Genomic DNA, 15,250 nt, shown 5'->3' with positions numbered 1-15,250 from the left:
AGTAACTCTACAGAAAGGAATAGAACTGCCTCATAGGTTTTCTAGTGAGCGGCTAGTGGATTTGAACTGCTGACCGTTTGGTTAGCAGTGGAGCTCCTGTGCTACTAAGGCTCCAATGTAACTGTATCCGGTTCATAATCAGTTTATTTTTTTCCCCCAGATTCAGCCAGTGCTTGTTCCCTTGTGGTATTACATTGCCTTTTTGCCATTTCTGCCTTCATAAAGTACAACATTGCGCAGTTGTAGGAGGCTACAGATGAAGTCTTAAAAAATGTCACTTTAATATAAAATCTAAGTTTCAGAATTTAATTGAAGGTCTTAATTTATCAAATAGGCAATGTTTTATTTTGATAAACTTAATAGTTTAAAAATGAATGAATTACTTTTGAATCCTGAACCCAGCATTTTTATTTATTTATGATCTAGCCAAGTTTGGAATTATATACAATTGATTGGAAGTTTGTAAGAGAGAAAAAAATAAACCATCATTCCCTGATTTTGTAGGTCAATGTCCAAAACTGGTTTCACTTCTACAGTTCATTTAAACTCTTAGTTTCTGTTGCACAGCTTTGGATCATACATTCAACTTCCATAGAGTATTACATGGTAAACGGCCATGTTTCTGAATATGGGTCTTTTTATATATCTTTTTCTGGAGATATACCTATGCATGTAATTTCTGATTTTTATACCTTTTTATTTCTAGAACTTGATTGAAATCATAAAAAAGAAATGAAGAATCATACAAAGAACATGGAGTTTATTCTACTGAGACTGACAGGTAATTCTCAGTTACAGATTGTCATTTTCTTGTTTCTACTTCTCAGTTACATGTTGAGCATGATAAGGAACCTAACCATCATTGCCCTCACTCTGCTGGATTCCCATCTCAAGACCCCAATGTATTTCTTCCTTTGTAATTTCTCTTTCCTGGAAATCTCATTCACAAATGCTTGCATCCCCAATTCTTAAACACAACTGTAACCAGGGAAAAGACCATTTCCTATAATGGTCGTATGTCTCAGTTGTTTTTTTGTATATTTTGGGGGGTTACAGAGTCTTTCCTTCTGGCTGCTGTGTCCTATGACCGCTACGTTGCCTACTGCAAACCCTTGCATTGTACATCCGTCATGAGCAGCAGACTTTGTCACCAGCTTGCACTCAGCCCTTGGGTAACTGCATTCTTGGTCATTTTCCCGCCACTGTTTTTGTGTCTTCACTTGGATTTTTGTGCTTCCAATATCATTGACCATTTCATTTGTGATATTTCTCCTATCTTCCAACTTTCTTGCTCAGACACACATTTACTAGAATCCATTGCTTTTTTAATAGCTCTGATTACAATCATTGTCACATTGGTATTAGTAATCATTTTTTACTCCTATATCATGAAGAAAATTGTAAAATTCCCTTCAGTTCAGCAAAAGAAAAAAGCCTCTTCCACCTGCCCTTCTCACATGATTGTTGTCTCCATCAGTTATGGCAGTCGTATCTTCATCTACATAAAGCCAGCAGCAAATGAAAGAGTTACTTTAAGCAAAGGAGTAGCTGTGCTCAATACTTCAGTTGCCCCTTTGTTGAACCCAATCATTTATATTTTGAGGAACCAGCAAGTAAAACAAGGCTTCAGGGCTGAATTCAAAAGATATTTTCTACTTCAGACAAATATATATAATTTGGGTAGTCCATAGTTTTTTTTTTTTTTATAAAGATATAAGAAATTAATTTCATTTCTGGCATGTCATTACTTTTTGAGCGTATTAATCATAGAACCAAATGATGATGTTTTCAGACCTGATTTATGAATTGATAATGTGGGCAATAAAATTGTCAAATTTAATGGGCATCCAAGGTGACATCTACTATCTCCACTGCAAACATGCACCCATGCACAGGCACACACCATTTCAAAAATGTAAATATATCTCACCAATTTAGTGAACATTGGTCTGACATTTCATATATAATATATCTTGTCTTTGGTAAAACGTAAATACTGTTTGAAGTCCAAGTATATTAACCAGAAGTTACACCTGCACAATAATTAGAATGTTTCTAAGGCAGGATTCTGAAGTAGGCAACTAGGGGGACAATGGAATAATGACCAAGATTAGCCAGGACTTTAGCTAGAGGTTACAATGGGGATGAAGAGAAAATGGCTGCAAGAAGGAGGGAAGGTGGGCTGTGGAAAACATTGCCCTGTTTCTCAACGTGAGCTATTGCAGATAGTTCCAATGTGAATCTGCAGAGCAGCAGAGGATATTAGCTTTAGACAATTTCTTTTCATCTTGTCCCTGAGCCTATATCAGTGTTTGATCTTGTTTGATCTCTCTCATAGTGTCTATAAAATCTCAGCGATGGCTCCCCTTACACTGATTCCACCTGAGGCAATTGTCCCAGAAAAGAAACCGGGGAGCAGGCTTTGATTGGAACTAATCATCTAATCACACGCCATCCAAAAGAAATGCCAGTTCCGGTCAAACGGGACTAAGGTCTGGGTAAAAAACCCAAATCAAACCCACTGCTGTCGAGTTGATTGCAACTCATAGCAACTCTATAGGACAGAACAGAACTGCCCCACACGGTTTCCCAGGAGCACCTCGTGGATTCAAACTGCCAAACTTTTGGTGAGCGGCCATAGCACTTAACCATTAGACAACCAGGGCTTCCTCAGTCTGGTAGTTAGCCCTATATACTATCATATACTATCAGTGAAATCTAAAAGAATGTCCCTGACAAATTTTAAAAGGCTTTTTAACAGAAAGCTCAGGTTTACTTAGTACAAGTTATCATTGGTTCATATTCTAGAACTTTAAAAAAAAAAAAAAATTGTTTTTTGTTTTATTTTACCACACTTTTTCTTATGATTCCCATTCTTTTTGTTTGTTCTTTGCTTTGTTTTTTTTTTTTTCATAGTCTATACTGTCATTGTTGTTAACTGCCGTGGAGTGGACTGCTTACCAATGGCAACGCCACACTGTTTTAAAGAGTTGAACTGCTCCACAGGGTTTTGTTGGCTGTAATCTTTATTGAAGCAGATTGTCAGGCCTTTTCTTCCATGAGCCACTAGGTGGGTTTGAACTGTGAACAAATTGTAAACAGCATGCACCACCCAGGCTCCTATAGTCAATATTAGAAAGAAGAATTTAAGTGAAAAGACTTGTGAAGTTTGACCACTAAGCTCAGAAATTGAGTGGCTATGTCTCACTGCTCAAAAAATCATTGTAGTGATGTATCAGGGAGACATGTCTCATGCATCAAACAGTTATATTGAAGGTAGTATCTTCGATATGAGTGGAGTACTTTCTACACAGTTTTCAGGAGTACAAGAAATTTCTCAAATAGAATCTTGAAATATGAGTAAAGAAGATATCCTGATCTTCTAAATATGTATGATTTATTCTGAGAAACTATTCTATTTCTGCAAGTGTGCTAAGATCTGAGTATGCTGTTATGAACAAAATAGGCTCTTACCTCAAGACTATTGGAGTATAATGGGGAGACAGAGCAATAAATGAGCAATACGATACACCTCTGCCATAGGGATGATAGATATAGGAACTTTTAAAATGTAAAGATAGCCATTATTTCTTCATATCCTTTCCTCTCCCGCCCTTTGCCCCTTCTCCTTTGTGACTTTGCTTACTCATATGCTAGGCCTTTCAGAACGTTCCTAAAGTGCACTGATGCTCTGTTCATTGGCTGTTTTCATTTTTTCCATCTATTTCATTTTTGGATACTTTCTTGCTATTTCTTCACCTTTACTAATTTTCCTTCTGCAGCATCTAAAATTCCTCTGAATCCCATCCGGTATATTTTTCATGTCAAAAATTGAGTTTTTTACTGTTTTACAAATTTTGATGTGTTTATTTTAGTTACCTGACATGTCTGTACTTAATATGTTCAAACCTTTCTCTATTTTCTTGAGTATATGGAAAATAGTTATTACAATGGTTTTATTTTCCACTTTTTCTATCATGCATACTTTTCCTGGGTTTGTGGCTGTATATTAATATTTCTCCTTAGTATGGTTTGTCCCTCATGTGTCTGTCAGTTTGTCGTACTGTGGGGAATGACATCAAGGACATCATCCATGAAGAAAGCAAGAGGTCACTGAAAAGACAGAAAAGAAAGAAAAGACCGGAAAGAAAGAAAAGACCAAGATGGATGTCAGAAGGGACTCTGAAACTTGCTCTTGAGCATCGAGCAGCTACAGCAAAAGAAAGAATTCATGAAGTAAAAGAACTGAACAGAAGATTTCAAAGGGCCTCTCGAGAAGACAAAATAAAGTATTATAATAACATGTGCAAAGAGCTGGAGATGGAAAACCAAAAGGGAAGAACACGCTCAGCATTTCTCAAGCTGAAAGAACTGAAGAAAAAATTCAAGTCTCGAGTTGCAATAGTGAAGGATTCCATGGTGAAAATATTAAATGATGCAGGAAGCATCAAAAGAAGATGGAAGGAATACAAAGAGTCATTACACCAAAAAGAATTAGTCGATATTCAACCATTTCAAGAGGTGGCATATGATCAGGAACCGATGGTACTGAAGGAAGAAGTCCAAGCTGTTCTGAAGGCATTGGCGAAAAAAAGGCTCCAGGAATTGATGAAATATCAATTGAGATGTTCAACAAGCAGAGGCGGCGCTGGAGGTGCTCATTCGTCTATGCCAAGAAATATGAAAGACAGCTTCCTGGCCAACTGATTGGAAGAGATCCATATTTATGCCTATTCCCGAGAAAGGTGATACAACCGATTATGGAAATTATAGAACAGTATCATTAATATCACACACAAGCAAAATTCTGCTGAAGATCATTCAAAAATGGCTGCAGCAGTATATCAGCAGGGAACTGCCAGAAATTCAGGCCAGTTTCAGGAGAGGACGTGGGACCAGGGATATCATTGCTGATGTCAGATGGATCCTGGCTGAAAGCAGAGAATACTAGAAGGATGTTTACCTGTGTTTTATTGATTATGCAAAGGCATTTGACTGTGTGGATCATCACAAACTATGGATAATACTGTGAAGAATGGGAATTCCAGAACACTTAATTGTGCTCGTGAGGAACCTTTACATAGATCAAGAGGCAGTTGTTCTGACGGAACAAGGGGATACTGATTGGTTTAAAGTCAGGAAAGGTGTGCGTCAGGGTTCTATTCTTTCACCATACTTATTTAATCTGTATCCTGAACAAATAATACGAGAAGCTGAACTATATGAAGAAGAACAGGGCATCAAGATTGGAGGAAGACTTATTAACAACCTGCGTTATGCAGATGACACAACCTTGCTTGCTGAAAGTCAAGAGGACTTGAAGTGCTTACTAATGAAGATCAAAGACCACAGCCTTCAGTATGGATTACATCTCAACATAAAACAAAAATCCTCACAACTGGACCAATGAGCAACATCGTGATAAATGGAGAAAAGACTGAAGTTGTCAAGGATTTCATTTTACTTGGATCCACAATTAACAGCCATGGAAGCAGCAGTCAAGAAATCCAAAGATACATTGCATTGGGCAAATCTGCTGCAAAGGACCTCTTCAAAGTGTTGAAGAGCAAAGATGTCACAGTGAAGACTAAGGTGCGTCTGACCCAGGCCATGGTATTTTCAATCGCATCATATGCATGTGAAAGCTGGACAATGAATAAGGAAGACTGAAGAAGAATTGACACCTTTGAATTGTGTCATTGGCGAAGAATATGGAATATACCACGGACTGCCAAAAGAACAAACAAATCTGTCTTAGAAGAAGTGCGGCCAGAATGCTCCTTAGAAGCAAGGATTGCAAGACGGCAGCTTACATACTTTGGACATGTTCTCAGGAGGGATCAGTCCCTGGAGAAGGATGTCATGCTCGGCAGAATACAGGGTCAGCTGAAAAGAGGAAGACACTTGACGAGGCGGATTGACACAGTGGTTGCAACAATGAGCTCAAGCATAACAACGATTGTAAGGATGGAGCAGGACCAGGCAGTGTTTCGTTATGTTGTGCATAGGGTCGCTATGAGTCGGAAACCAACTCGACGGCACCTAACAACAAGTATCGTTTGTAATTGCCCGTTTTTTTGCATACCTGTTCATTTTTCATTGGCCTTCAGGCATTGCAAATTCTTCAGTGCTGGGGATTCTTGAGCTGTGTTCTTGGATACAGTTGTATTACTTGGAAATAAATTGATCTCTTTGAGGTTTATGTTTGCCTTTGTTAGGTGGGACCACAACGTCTCCTTTCAGTCTATGGATTATTTTTCTGTACTATTGAGAAAATAAACTTCTATGTACTCTACCAAATTCCCTTGGATTATGAGTTGTTCCTTTCAAATGTGTAAACAGGAACTATTCCCAGCCCTGTTTTATCTTCAGGATTTTTCTCTTTATTGTTTTTTGGTAGCTCTTTTCCTAGCCTCAGTAGTTTCCTTAGATGCATGCAACAATTATATTCAGTTGAAGGCTTGTGACTTGTGGGCTTCTCTTTGAACATCTCCACAGTTCTCTTTTCTCTCTACATCTCTTTCCTCTCTGGTTCTCTGCCATGTAAAATTTAGCCCCTGTGGCTTTCCCATATTTACAGCTTTGTCCTCTCAACTTTGGAGGATGACCAGTTTGCTCCTGCTTTTCCCTTCATTGTGTTGCAGCATGAAAATGCTTATTAGTAAACTGTGTTAATTGTACATTCACCACATTTGCCTCTCCCACTCAGGTGTAACTGTCCCTTGCTACCTGATGTTCGATACCTGAAAATTGTTGTTTCACATATTTTCCTATGTGTTTTATAATTTTTTTCTAGTGGGAAAATAAATTTAAATATTGTGCCTCCATCTTGAATTGAAGTGGAAATCTTCCGGCTATTATTTCTTTAAATATTGCATCTTCATCTGTCTCTTTTACTTGTGTTCCACACAATTGTTTTGGTTTTTACTAAACCCCTTATCTGTATTGCTTGCTTTTGTATATGTATTCCATCTATTTGTCCCTCTGTGCTTTAATCTAGGTGTTTAATTTTGATGAATATTAACATTTCTTATTCTTTCTTCAGCAGTGTTCTAGCTATTAATTTTATTTTCTGTTTATTTTTTTAATTTTTTTATTAATTTTTATTAAGCTTCAAGTGAACATTTACAAATCCAATCAGTCTATCACACGTAAGTTTACATACATCTTACTCCCTTCTCCCACTTGCTCTCCCCCTATTGAGTCAGCCCTTTCAGTCTCTCGTTTCATGACAATTTTGCCAGCTTCCCTTTCTCTCTATCTTCCCAACCCCCCTCCAGACAAGAGTTGCCAACACACTCTCAAGTGTCCACCTGATTTAATTAGCTCACTCTTCATCAGCATCTCTCTCCCCCTCGCTGACCAGTCCCTTTCATGTCTGATGAGTTGTCTTCGGGGATGGTTCCTGTCCTGGGCCAACAGAAGGTCTGGGGAGCATTGCCGCTGGGATTCCTTTAGTCTCAGTCAGAGCATTAAGTCTTGTCTTTTTATGAGAATTTGGGGTCTGCATCCCACTGATCTCCTGCTCCCTCAGGAGTTCTCTGTTGTGCTCCCTGTCAGGGCAGTCATCGATTGTGGCCGGGCACCAACTAGTTCTTCTGGTCTCAGGATGATGTAGGTCTCTGGTTCATGTGGCCCTTTCTGTCTCTTGGGCTCTTAGTTGTCGTGTGACCTTGGTGTTCTTCATTTCCCTTTGCTCCAGGTGGGTTGAGACAAATTGATGCATCTTAGATGGCCGCTTGTTAGCATTTAAGACCCCAGACGCCACATTTCAAAGTGGGATGCAGAATGTTTTCATAGAATTATTTTGCCAATTGACTTAGAAGTCCCCTCAAACCATGTTCCCTAGACCCCCGCCCCTGCTCCGCTGACCTTTGTAGTATTTATTTTATCCCGGAAACTTCTTTGCTTTTAGTCCAGTCCAATTGAGCTGACCTTCCATATATTGAGTGTTGTCTTTCCCTTCACCCAAAGCAGTTCTTATCTAGTGATTAATCAATAAAAAAACCTCTCCCTCCCTCCCTCCCTGCCCCCTTCGTAACCACAAAAGTATGTGTTCTTCTCAGTTTTTACTATTTCTCAAGATCTTATAATAGTGGTCTTATACAATATTTGTCCTTTTGCCTCTGACTAATTTCGCTCAGCATAATGCCTTCCAGGTTCCTCCATGTTATGAAATGTTTCACAGATTCGTCAGTGTTCTTTATCGATGCGTAGTATTCCATTGTGTGAATATACCACAATTTATTTACCCATTCATCCGTTGATGGACACCTTGGTTGCTTCCAGCTTTTTGCTATTGTAAACAGAGCTGCAATAAACATGGGTGTGCATATATCTGTTTGTGTGAAGGCTCTTGTATCTCTAGGGTATATTCCGAGGAGTGGGATTTCTGGGTTGTATGGTAGTTCTATTTCTAACTGTTTAAGATAACGCCAGATGGATTTCCAAAGTGGTTGTACCATTTTACATTTCCACCAGCACTGTGTAAGAGTTCCAATCTCTCTGCAGCCTCTCCAACATTTATTATTTTGTGTTTTTTGGATTAATGCCAGCCTAGTTGGTGTGAGATGGAATCTCATTGTAGTTTTAATTTGCATTTCTCTAATGGCTAATGATCGAGAGCATTTTCTCATGTATCTGTTGGCTGCCTGAATATCTTCTTTAGTGAAATGTGTATTCATATCCTTTGCCCACTTCTTGATTGGGTTGTTTGTCTTTTTGTGGTTGAGTTTTGACAGAATCATGTAGATTTTAGAGATCAGGCGCTGGTCTGAGATGTCATAGCTGAAAATTCTTTCCCAGTCTGTAGGTGGTCTTTTTACTCTTTTGGTGAAGTCTTTAGATGAGCATAGGTGTTTGATTTTTAGGAGCTCCCAGTTATCGGGTTTCTCTTCATCATTTTTGGTAATGTTTTGTATTCTGTTTATGCCTTGTATTAGGGCTCCTAGGGTTGTCCCTATTTTTTCTTCCATGATCTTTATCGTTTTAGTGTTTATGTTTAGGTCTTTGATCCACCTGGAGTTAGTTTTTGTGCATGGTGTGAGGTATGGGTCCTGTTTCATTTTTTTTGCAAATGGATATCCAGTTATGCCAGCACCATTTATTAAAAAGACTATCTTTTCCCCAATTAACTGACACTGGGCCTTTGTCAAATATCAGCTGCTCATACATGGATGGATTTATATCTGGGTTCTCAATTCTGTTCCATTGGTCTATGTGCCTGTTGTTGTACCAGTACCAGGCTGTTTTGACTACTGTGGCTGTATAATAGGTTCTGAAATCAGGTAGAGTGACGCCTCCCACTTTCTTCTTTTTCAGTAATGCTTTGCTTATCCGGGGCTTCTTTCCCTTCCAGATGAAATTGGTGATTTGTTTCTCTATCCCCTTAAAATATGACATTGGAATTTGGATCGGAAGTGCGTTATATGTATAGATGGCTTTTGGTAGAATAGACATTTTTACTATGTTAAGTCTTCCTATCCATGAGCAAGGTATGTTTTTCCACTTAAGTATGTCCTTTTGAATTTCTTGTAGTAGAGCTTTGTCGTTTCCTTTGTATACATCTTTTACATCCTTGGTAAGATTTATTCCTAAGTATTTTATCTTCTTGGGGGCTACTGTGAATGGTATTGATTTGGTGATTTCCTCTTCGATGTTCTTTTTGTTGATGTAGAGGAATCCAAGTGATTTTTGTATGTTTATTTTATAACCTGAGACTCTGCCAAACTCTTCTATTAGTTTCAGTAGTTTTCTGGAGGATTCCTTAGGGTTTTCTGTGTATAATATCATGTCATCTGCAAATAGAGATAATTTTACTTCCTCCTTGCCAATCTGGATGCCCTTTATTTCTTTGTCTAGCCTAATTGCCCTGGCTAGGACTTCTACCACGATGTTGAATAAGAGCGGTGATAAAGGGCATCCTTGTCTGGTACCCGTTCTCAAGGGAAATGCTTTCAGGTTCTCTCCATTTAGAGTGATATTGGCTGTTGGCTTTGTATAGATGCCCTTTATTATGTTGAGGAATTTTCCTTCAATTCCTATTTTGGTAAGAGTTTTTATCATAAATGGGTGTTGAACTTTGTCAAATGCCTTTTCTGCATCTATTGATAAGATCATGTGGTTTTTATCTTTTGTTTTATTTATGTGATGGATTACATTAATGGTTTTTCTGATATTAAACCAGCCTTGCATACCTGGTATAAATCCCACTTGATCAGGGTGAATTATTTTTTTGATGTGTTGTTGGATTCTATTGGCTAGAATTTTGTTGAGGATTTTTGCATCTATGTTCATGAGGGATATAGGTCTATAATTTTCTTTTTTTGTAATGTCTTTACCTGATTTTGGTATCAGGGAGATGGTAGCTTCATAGAATGAGTTGGGTAGTATTCCGTCATTTTCTATGCTTTGAAATACCTTTAGTAGTAGTGGTGTTAACTCTTCTCTGAAAGTTTGGTAGAACTCTGCACTGAAGCTGTCTGGGCCAGGGCTTTTTTTTATTGGAAGTTTTTTGATTACCATTTCAATCTCTTTTTTTGTTATGGGTCTATTTAGTTGTTCTTCTTCTGAATGTGCTAGTTTAGGTAGGTAGTGTTTTTCCAAGAGTTCATCCATTTCTTCTAGGTTTTCAAATTTGTTAGAGTACAATTTTTCATAATAATCTGAAATGATTCTTTTAATTTCATTTGGTTCTGTTGTGATGTGGTCCTTCTCGTTTCTTATTCGGGTTATTTGTTTTCTTTCCTGTTTTTCTTTAGTCAGTCTAGCCAATGGTTTATCAATTTTGTTAATTTTTTCAAAGAACCAGCTTTTGGCTTTGTTAAATCTTTCAATTGTTTTTCTGTTCTCTAATTCATTTAGTTCAGCTCTAATTTTTATTATTTGTTTTCTTCTGGTGCCTGATGGGTTCTTTTGTTGCTCACTTTCTATTTGTTAGAGTTGTCGGGACAGTTCTCTGATTTTGGCTCTTTCTTCTTTTTGTATGTGTGCATTTATCGATATAAATTGGCCTCTGAGCACTGCTTTTGCTGTGTCCCAGAGGTTTTGATAGGAAGTATTTTCATTCTCGTTGCATTCTATGAATTTTCTTATTCCCTCCTTGATGCTTTCTATAACCCAGTCTTTTTTCAGGAGGGTATTGTTCATTTTCCAAGTATTTGATTTCTTTTCCCTAGTTTTTCTGTTGTTGATTTCTAGCTTCATTGCCTTGTGGTCTGAGAAGATGCTTTGTAATATTTCGAAGTTTTGGACTCTGCAAAGGTTTGTTTTATGACCTAATATGTGGTCTATTCTAGAGAATGTTCCATGTGCACTAGAAAAAAAAGTATATTTTGCAGCAATTGGGTGGAGAGTTCTGTATAAGTCAATGAGGTCAAGTTAGTTGATTGTTGTAAGTAGGTCTTCCGTGTCTCTATTGAGCTTCTTACTGGATGTCCTGTCCTTCTCTGAAAGCGGTGTGTTGAAGTCTCCTACTATAAATGTGGAGGTGTCTATCTCACTTTTCAATTCTGTTAAAATTTGATTTATGTATCTTGCAGCCCTGTCATTGGGTGCATAAATATTTAATATGGTTATGTCTTCCTGATCAATTGTCCCTTTTATCATTATATAGTGTCCTTCTTTATCCTTTGTGGTGGATTTAAGTCCAAAGTCTATTTTGTCAGAAATTAATATTGCTACTCCTCTTCTTTTTTGCTTATTGTTTGCTTGATATATTTTTTTCCATCCTTTGTGTTTTAGTTTGTTTGTGTCTCTAAGTCTAAGGTGTGTCTCTTGTAGGCAGCATGTAGATGGATCGTGTTTCTTTATCCAGTCCGTGACTCTCTGTCTCTTTATTGGTGCATTTAGTCCATTTACATTCAGCGTAATTTCAGATAAATAAGTTTTTAGTGTTGTCATTTTGATGCCTTTTCATGTGTGTTGTTGACGATTTCATTTTTCCACATACTTTTTTGTGCTGAGACGTTTTTCTTAGTAAATTGTGAGATCCTCATTTTCATAGTGTTTGACTTTATGTTAGTTGAGTCGTTACGTTTTTCTTGGCTTTTATCCTGAGTTATGGAGTTGATATTCCTTTTTGTGGTTACCTTATTATTTACCCCTATTTTTCTAAGTAAAAACCTAACTTGTAACGTTCTATATCGCGTTGTATCACTCTCCATCTGGCAGTTCAATGCCTCTTGTTTTTAGTCCGTCTTTTTGATTATTGTGATCTTGTACCTATCGACTTCCATTATTCTCTGTTACGTGTATTATTTTATTAATTTATTTATTTTTTAAAATTAATCTTAATTTGTTTGTTTTTGTGATTTCCCTATTTGAGTTGATATCAGGATGTTCTGTTTTGTGACCTTGTATTGTGCTGGTACCTGATATTATTGGTTTTCTGACCAAACAATCTCCTTTAGCATTTCTGGTAGCTTTGGTTTGGTTTTTGCAAATTCTCTAAACTTGTGTTTATGTGCAAATATCTTAATTTCTCCTTCATATTTCAGAGAGAGTTTTGCTGGATATATGATCCTTGGCTGGCAGTTTTTCTCCTTCAGTGCTCTGTATATGTCGTCCCATTCCCTTCTTGCCTGCATAGTTTCTGCTGAGTAGTCTGAACTTATTCTTATTGATTCTCCCTTGAAGGAAACCTTTCTTTTCTCCCTGGCTGCTTTTAAAATTTTCTGTTTATCTTTGCTTTTGGCAAGTTTGATGATAATATGTCTTGGTGTTTTTCTTTTTGGATCAATCTTAAATGGGGTTCAATGAGCATCCTGGATAGATATCCTTTTGTCTTTCATAATGTCAGGGAAGTTTTGTGTCAGGAGTTCTTCAACTATTTTCTCCGTGTTTTCTGTCTCCCCTCCCTGTTCTGGGACTCCAATCACTCGCAAGTTATCCTTCTTGATAGAGTCCCACATGATTCTTAGGGTTTCTTCATTTTTTTAAATTCTTTTATCTGATTTTTTTTCAGCTATGTTGGTGTTGATTCCCTGGTTCTCCAGATGTCCCAGTCTGCATTCTAATTGCTCGAGTCTGCTCCTCTGACTTCCTATTGTGTTGTCTAATTCTGTAATTTTATTGTTAATCTTTTGGATTTCTACATGCTGTCTCTGTGTGGATTCTTGCAGCTTATTAATTTTTCCACTATGTTCTTGAATAATCTTTTTGAGTTCTTCAACAGTTTTATCAGTGTGTTCCTTGGCTTTTTCTGCAGTTTGCCTTATTTCATTTGTGATGCCTTGAAGCCTTCTGTAAATTAGTTTTTTATATTCTGTATCTGATAATTCCAGGATTGTATCTTCTTTTGGGAAAGATTTTGATTCTTTTGTTTGGGGGGTTGGAGAAGCTGTCATGGTCTGCTTCTTTATGTGGTTTGATATGGACTGCTGTCTCCGAGCCATCACTGGGAAACTAGTTTTTCCAGAAAATCCGCTAAAAAAAAATGCAGTCAGATCCCTATCAGAGTTCTCCCTCTGGCTCAGGCTATTCGGATGTTAATGGAGTCACCTGGGGAGGGTGGGGAAGGGATCAGAGAGCTAGGAGAGTAGCACCTCAGAATATAACCGGAGTTGCTTGTCTTGCTTGGAATGACTATTATATCTGAGATTTCCACAGGGCACGTCGCCTATGTGTACTGGCTGTGTGGAGATTGCCCCCAGGGGGTCTGGCCCGCTTGAGTCACGGTCAGATCCTCTGTCAGCCCCACCCCCTAGGTTAAGGCTCCCCTACGGGGACGGTGCACTCCCGACTCCAAAATCAGTCGCTGCCTCCCGGGGACTCCCCGTCCCGCCAGCCGCGTGGCGCACAGCCCCCGCGAACCAGCTGGGGCCGGGGTCAATTCAGGGGGATGGAGCTGCTTCCTGCGCTCACGACACGCCTTTGCCCACCAAAATCTCGGCGGGATGGCTCCCTGGCTGGGACGCTGCTCTCCCCGCTCCAAGACCTGTCACTGCCTCCTGGGGACTTCTCCCACTGGCTGCGCCACCGCGCCGCCCGCGCAAACTGGCTGGGCGCCGCCCACGCGAACCTGCTGGCCCCCCCGGGGGTCAATTCAGGGGGATGAAGCTGCTCCCCGCGCTCACGCCACACCCTCGTGTGCCAAAATCCCGGCGGGACGGCTCCCTGGCTGGGATGCTGCTCTCCCCGCTCCAAGACCTGTCGCTGCCTCCCGGGGACTTCTCCCACTGGCTGCGCCGCCATGTGGCCCGCACGAACTGGCTGGGCCCCCTCCTGGAATGAGTTCGGGGGCTAGGGCTGGGCCCCTTGTCTGTGCAGTCTGCCCCCCTGGGCTCTGCCCCAAATTGGGCTCCGAAGGTCACCTGACTGGTATGCTGGCTCCAGGCTCTGAAAACAATTGCTGCCTCCCCGTATTTGTTCATTCTCAATCTCTAAATATGTGTTTGTTGTTCAGAGTTCGTAGATTGTTATGTATGTGATCAATTCACTTGTTTTTCCGAGTCTTTGTTGCAAGAGGGATCCGTGGTAGCATCCACCTAGTCCGCCATCTTGGCCCCGCCTCCCTATTTTCTGTTTATTTTTAACTTGAAAGTTTATGTTTCATTTCTATAGTGTCCATGGAAATTCTTCTTCTTGTTATATAATATCCTGAGTATATTAATTTGAGTTATTCTAATATGTCTGTGCTTGAAAGCTGGAATAGCTAGATCTTCTGTTTGTCTGTTTTGTTCTCTTTATTTACTTTAGCTTTCAGTTATGTGGTCATGTCTCCTCCAATGATTGTTAAATTTGTCTTTGCTTGTTTCTCTTATGTCACTGTGGGTATTACATATGAAAAACTTACACAATACAAGGTCATGGAAGCTCCCTAGACACATCCAAACTCCCTGAGGGACTGAATTGCTGGGCTGAGGGCTGTGCAGACCATGATCTCTGGGAGCATCTAGCTCAACTGGCATAACATAGTTTATAAAGAAAATGCTTTACATTCTACTTTGGTGAGTAGCGTCTGGGGTCTTAAAAGCCTGTGAACAGCCATCTAAGATACTCCACTGATCTCACCATTTTGGGCGCAAGGAAAAATGAAGAAAACTAAAAGTACAGGGAAAAATTAGTCCAAAGGACTAATGGACCACATTTACCACGGCCTCCACCAGAGGTACAGTTAGATGGTGCATGGCTACCACCACTGACTGCTCTGAAAGGGATCACAATAGAGAGCTCCAGACAGAGCTGGAGAAAAATGTGGAACAAAATTCTAACTCACAAAAAAAAAAGACTAGACTTACTGGCTTGACAG

At 39.3% G+C, this 15,250-nt stretch overlaps 1 pseudogene; it reads left to right on the top strand.

Moving 5' to 3' along the window:
- The first annotated feature begins 732 nt into the window (after positions 1-732).
- On the top strand, positions 733-14,822 carry LOC126076419 (olfactory receptor 6C70-like; annotated as a pseudogene).
- The last annotated feature ends 428 nt before the right edge of the window (positions 14,823-15,250 follow it).

This window comes from Elephas maximus, chromosome 4, assembly GCF_024166365.1.
Source record: "Elephas maximus indicus isolate mEleMax1 chromosome 4, mEleMax1 primary haplotype, whole genome shotgun sequence".
NCBI lineage: Eukaryota > Metazoa > Chordata > Mammalia > Proboscidea > Elephantidae > Elephas > Elephas maximus.
This window is presented reverse-complemented; position numbering and strand designations above follow the sequence as displayed.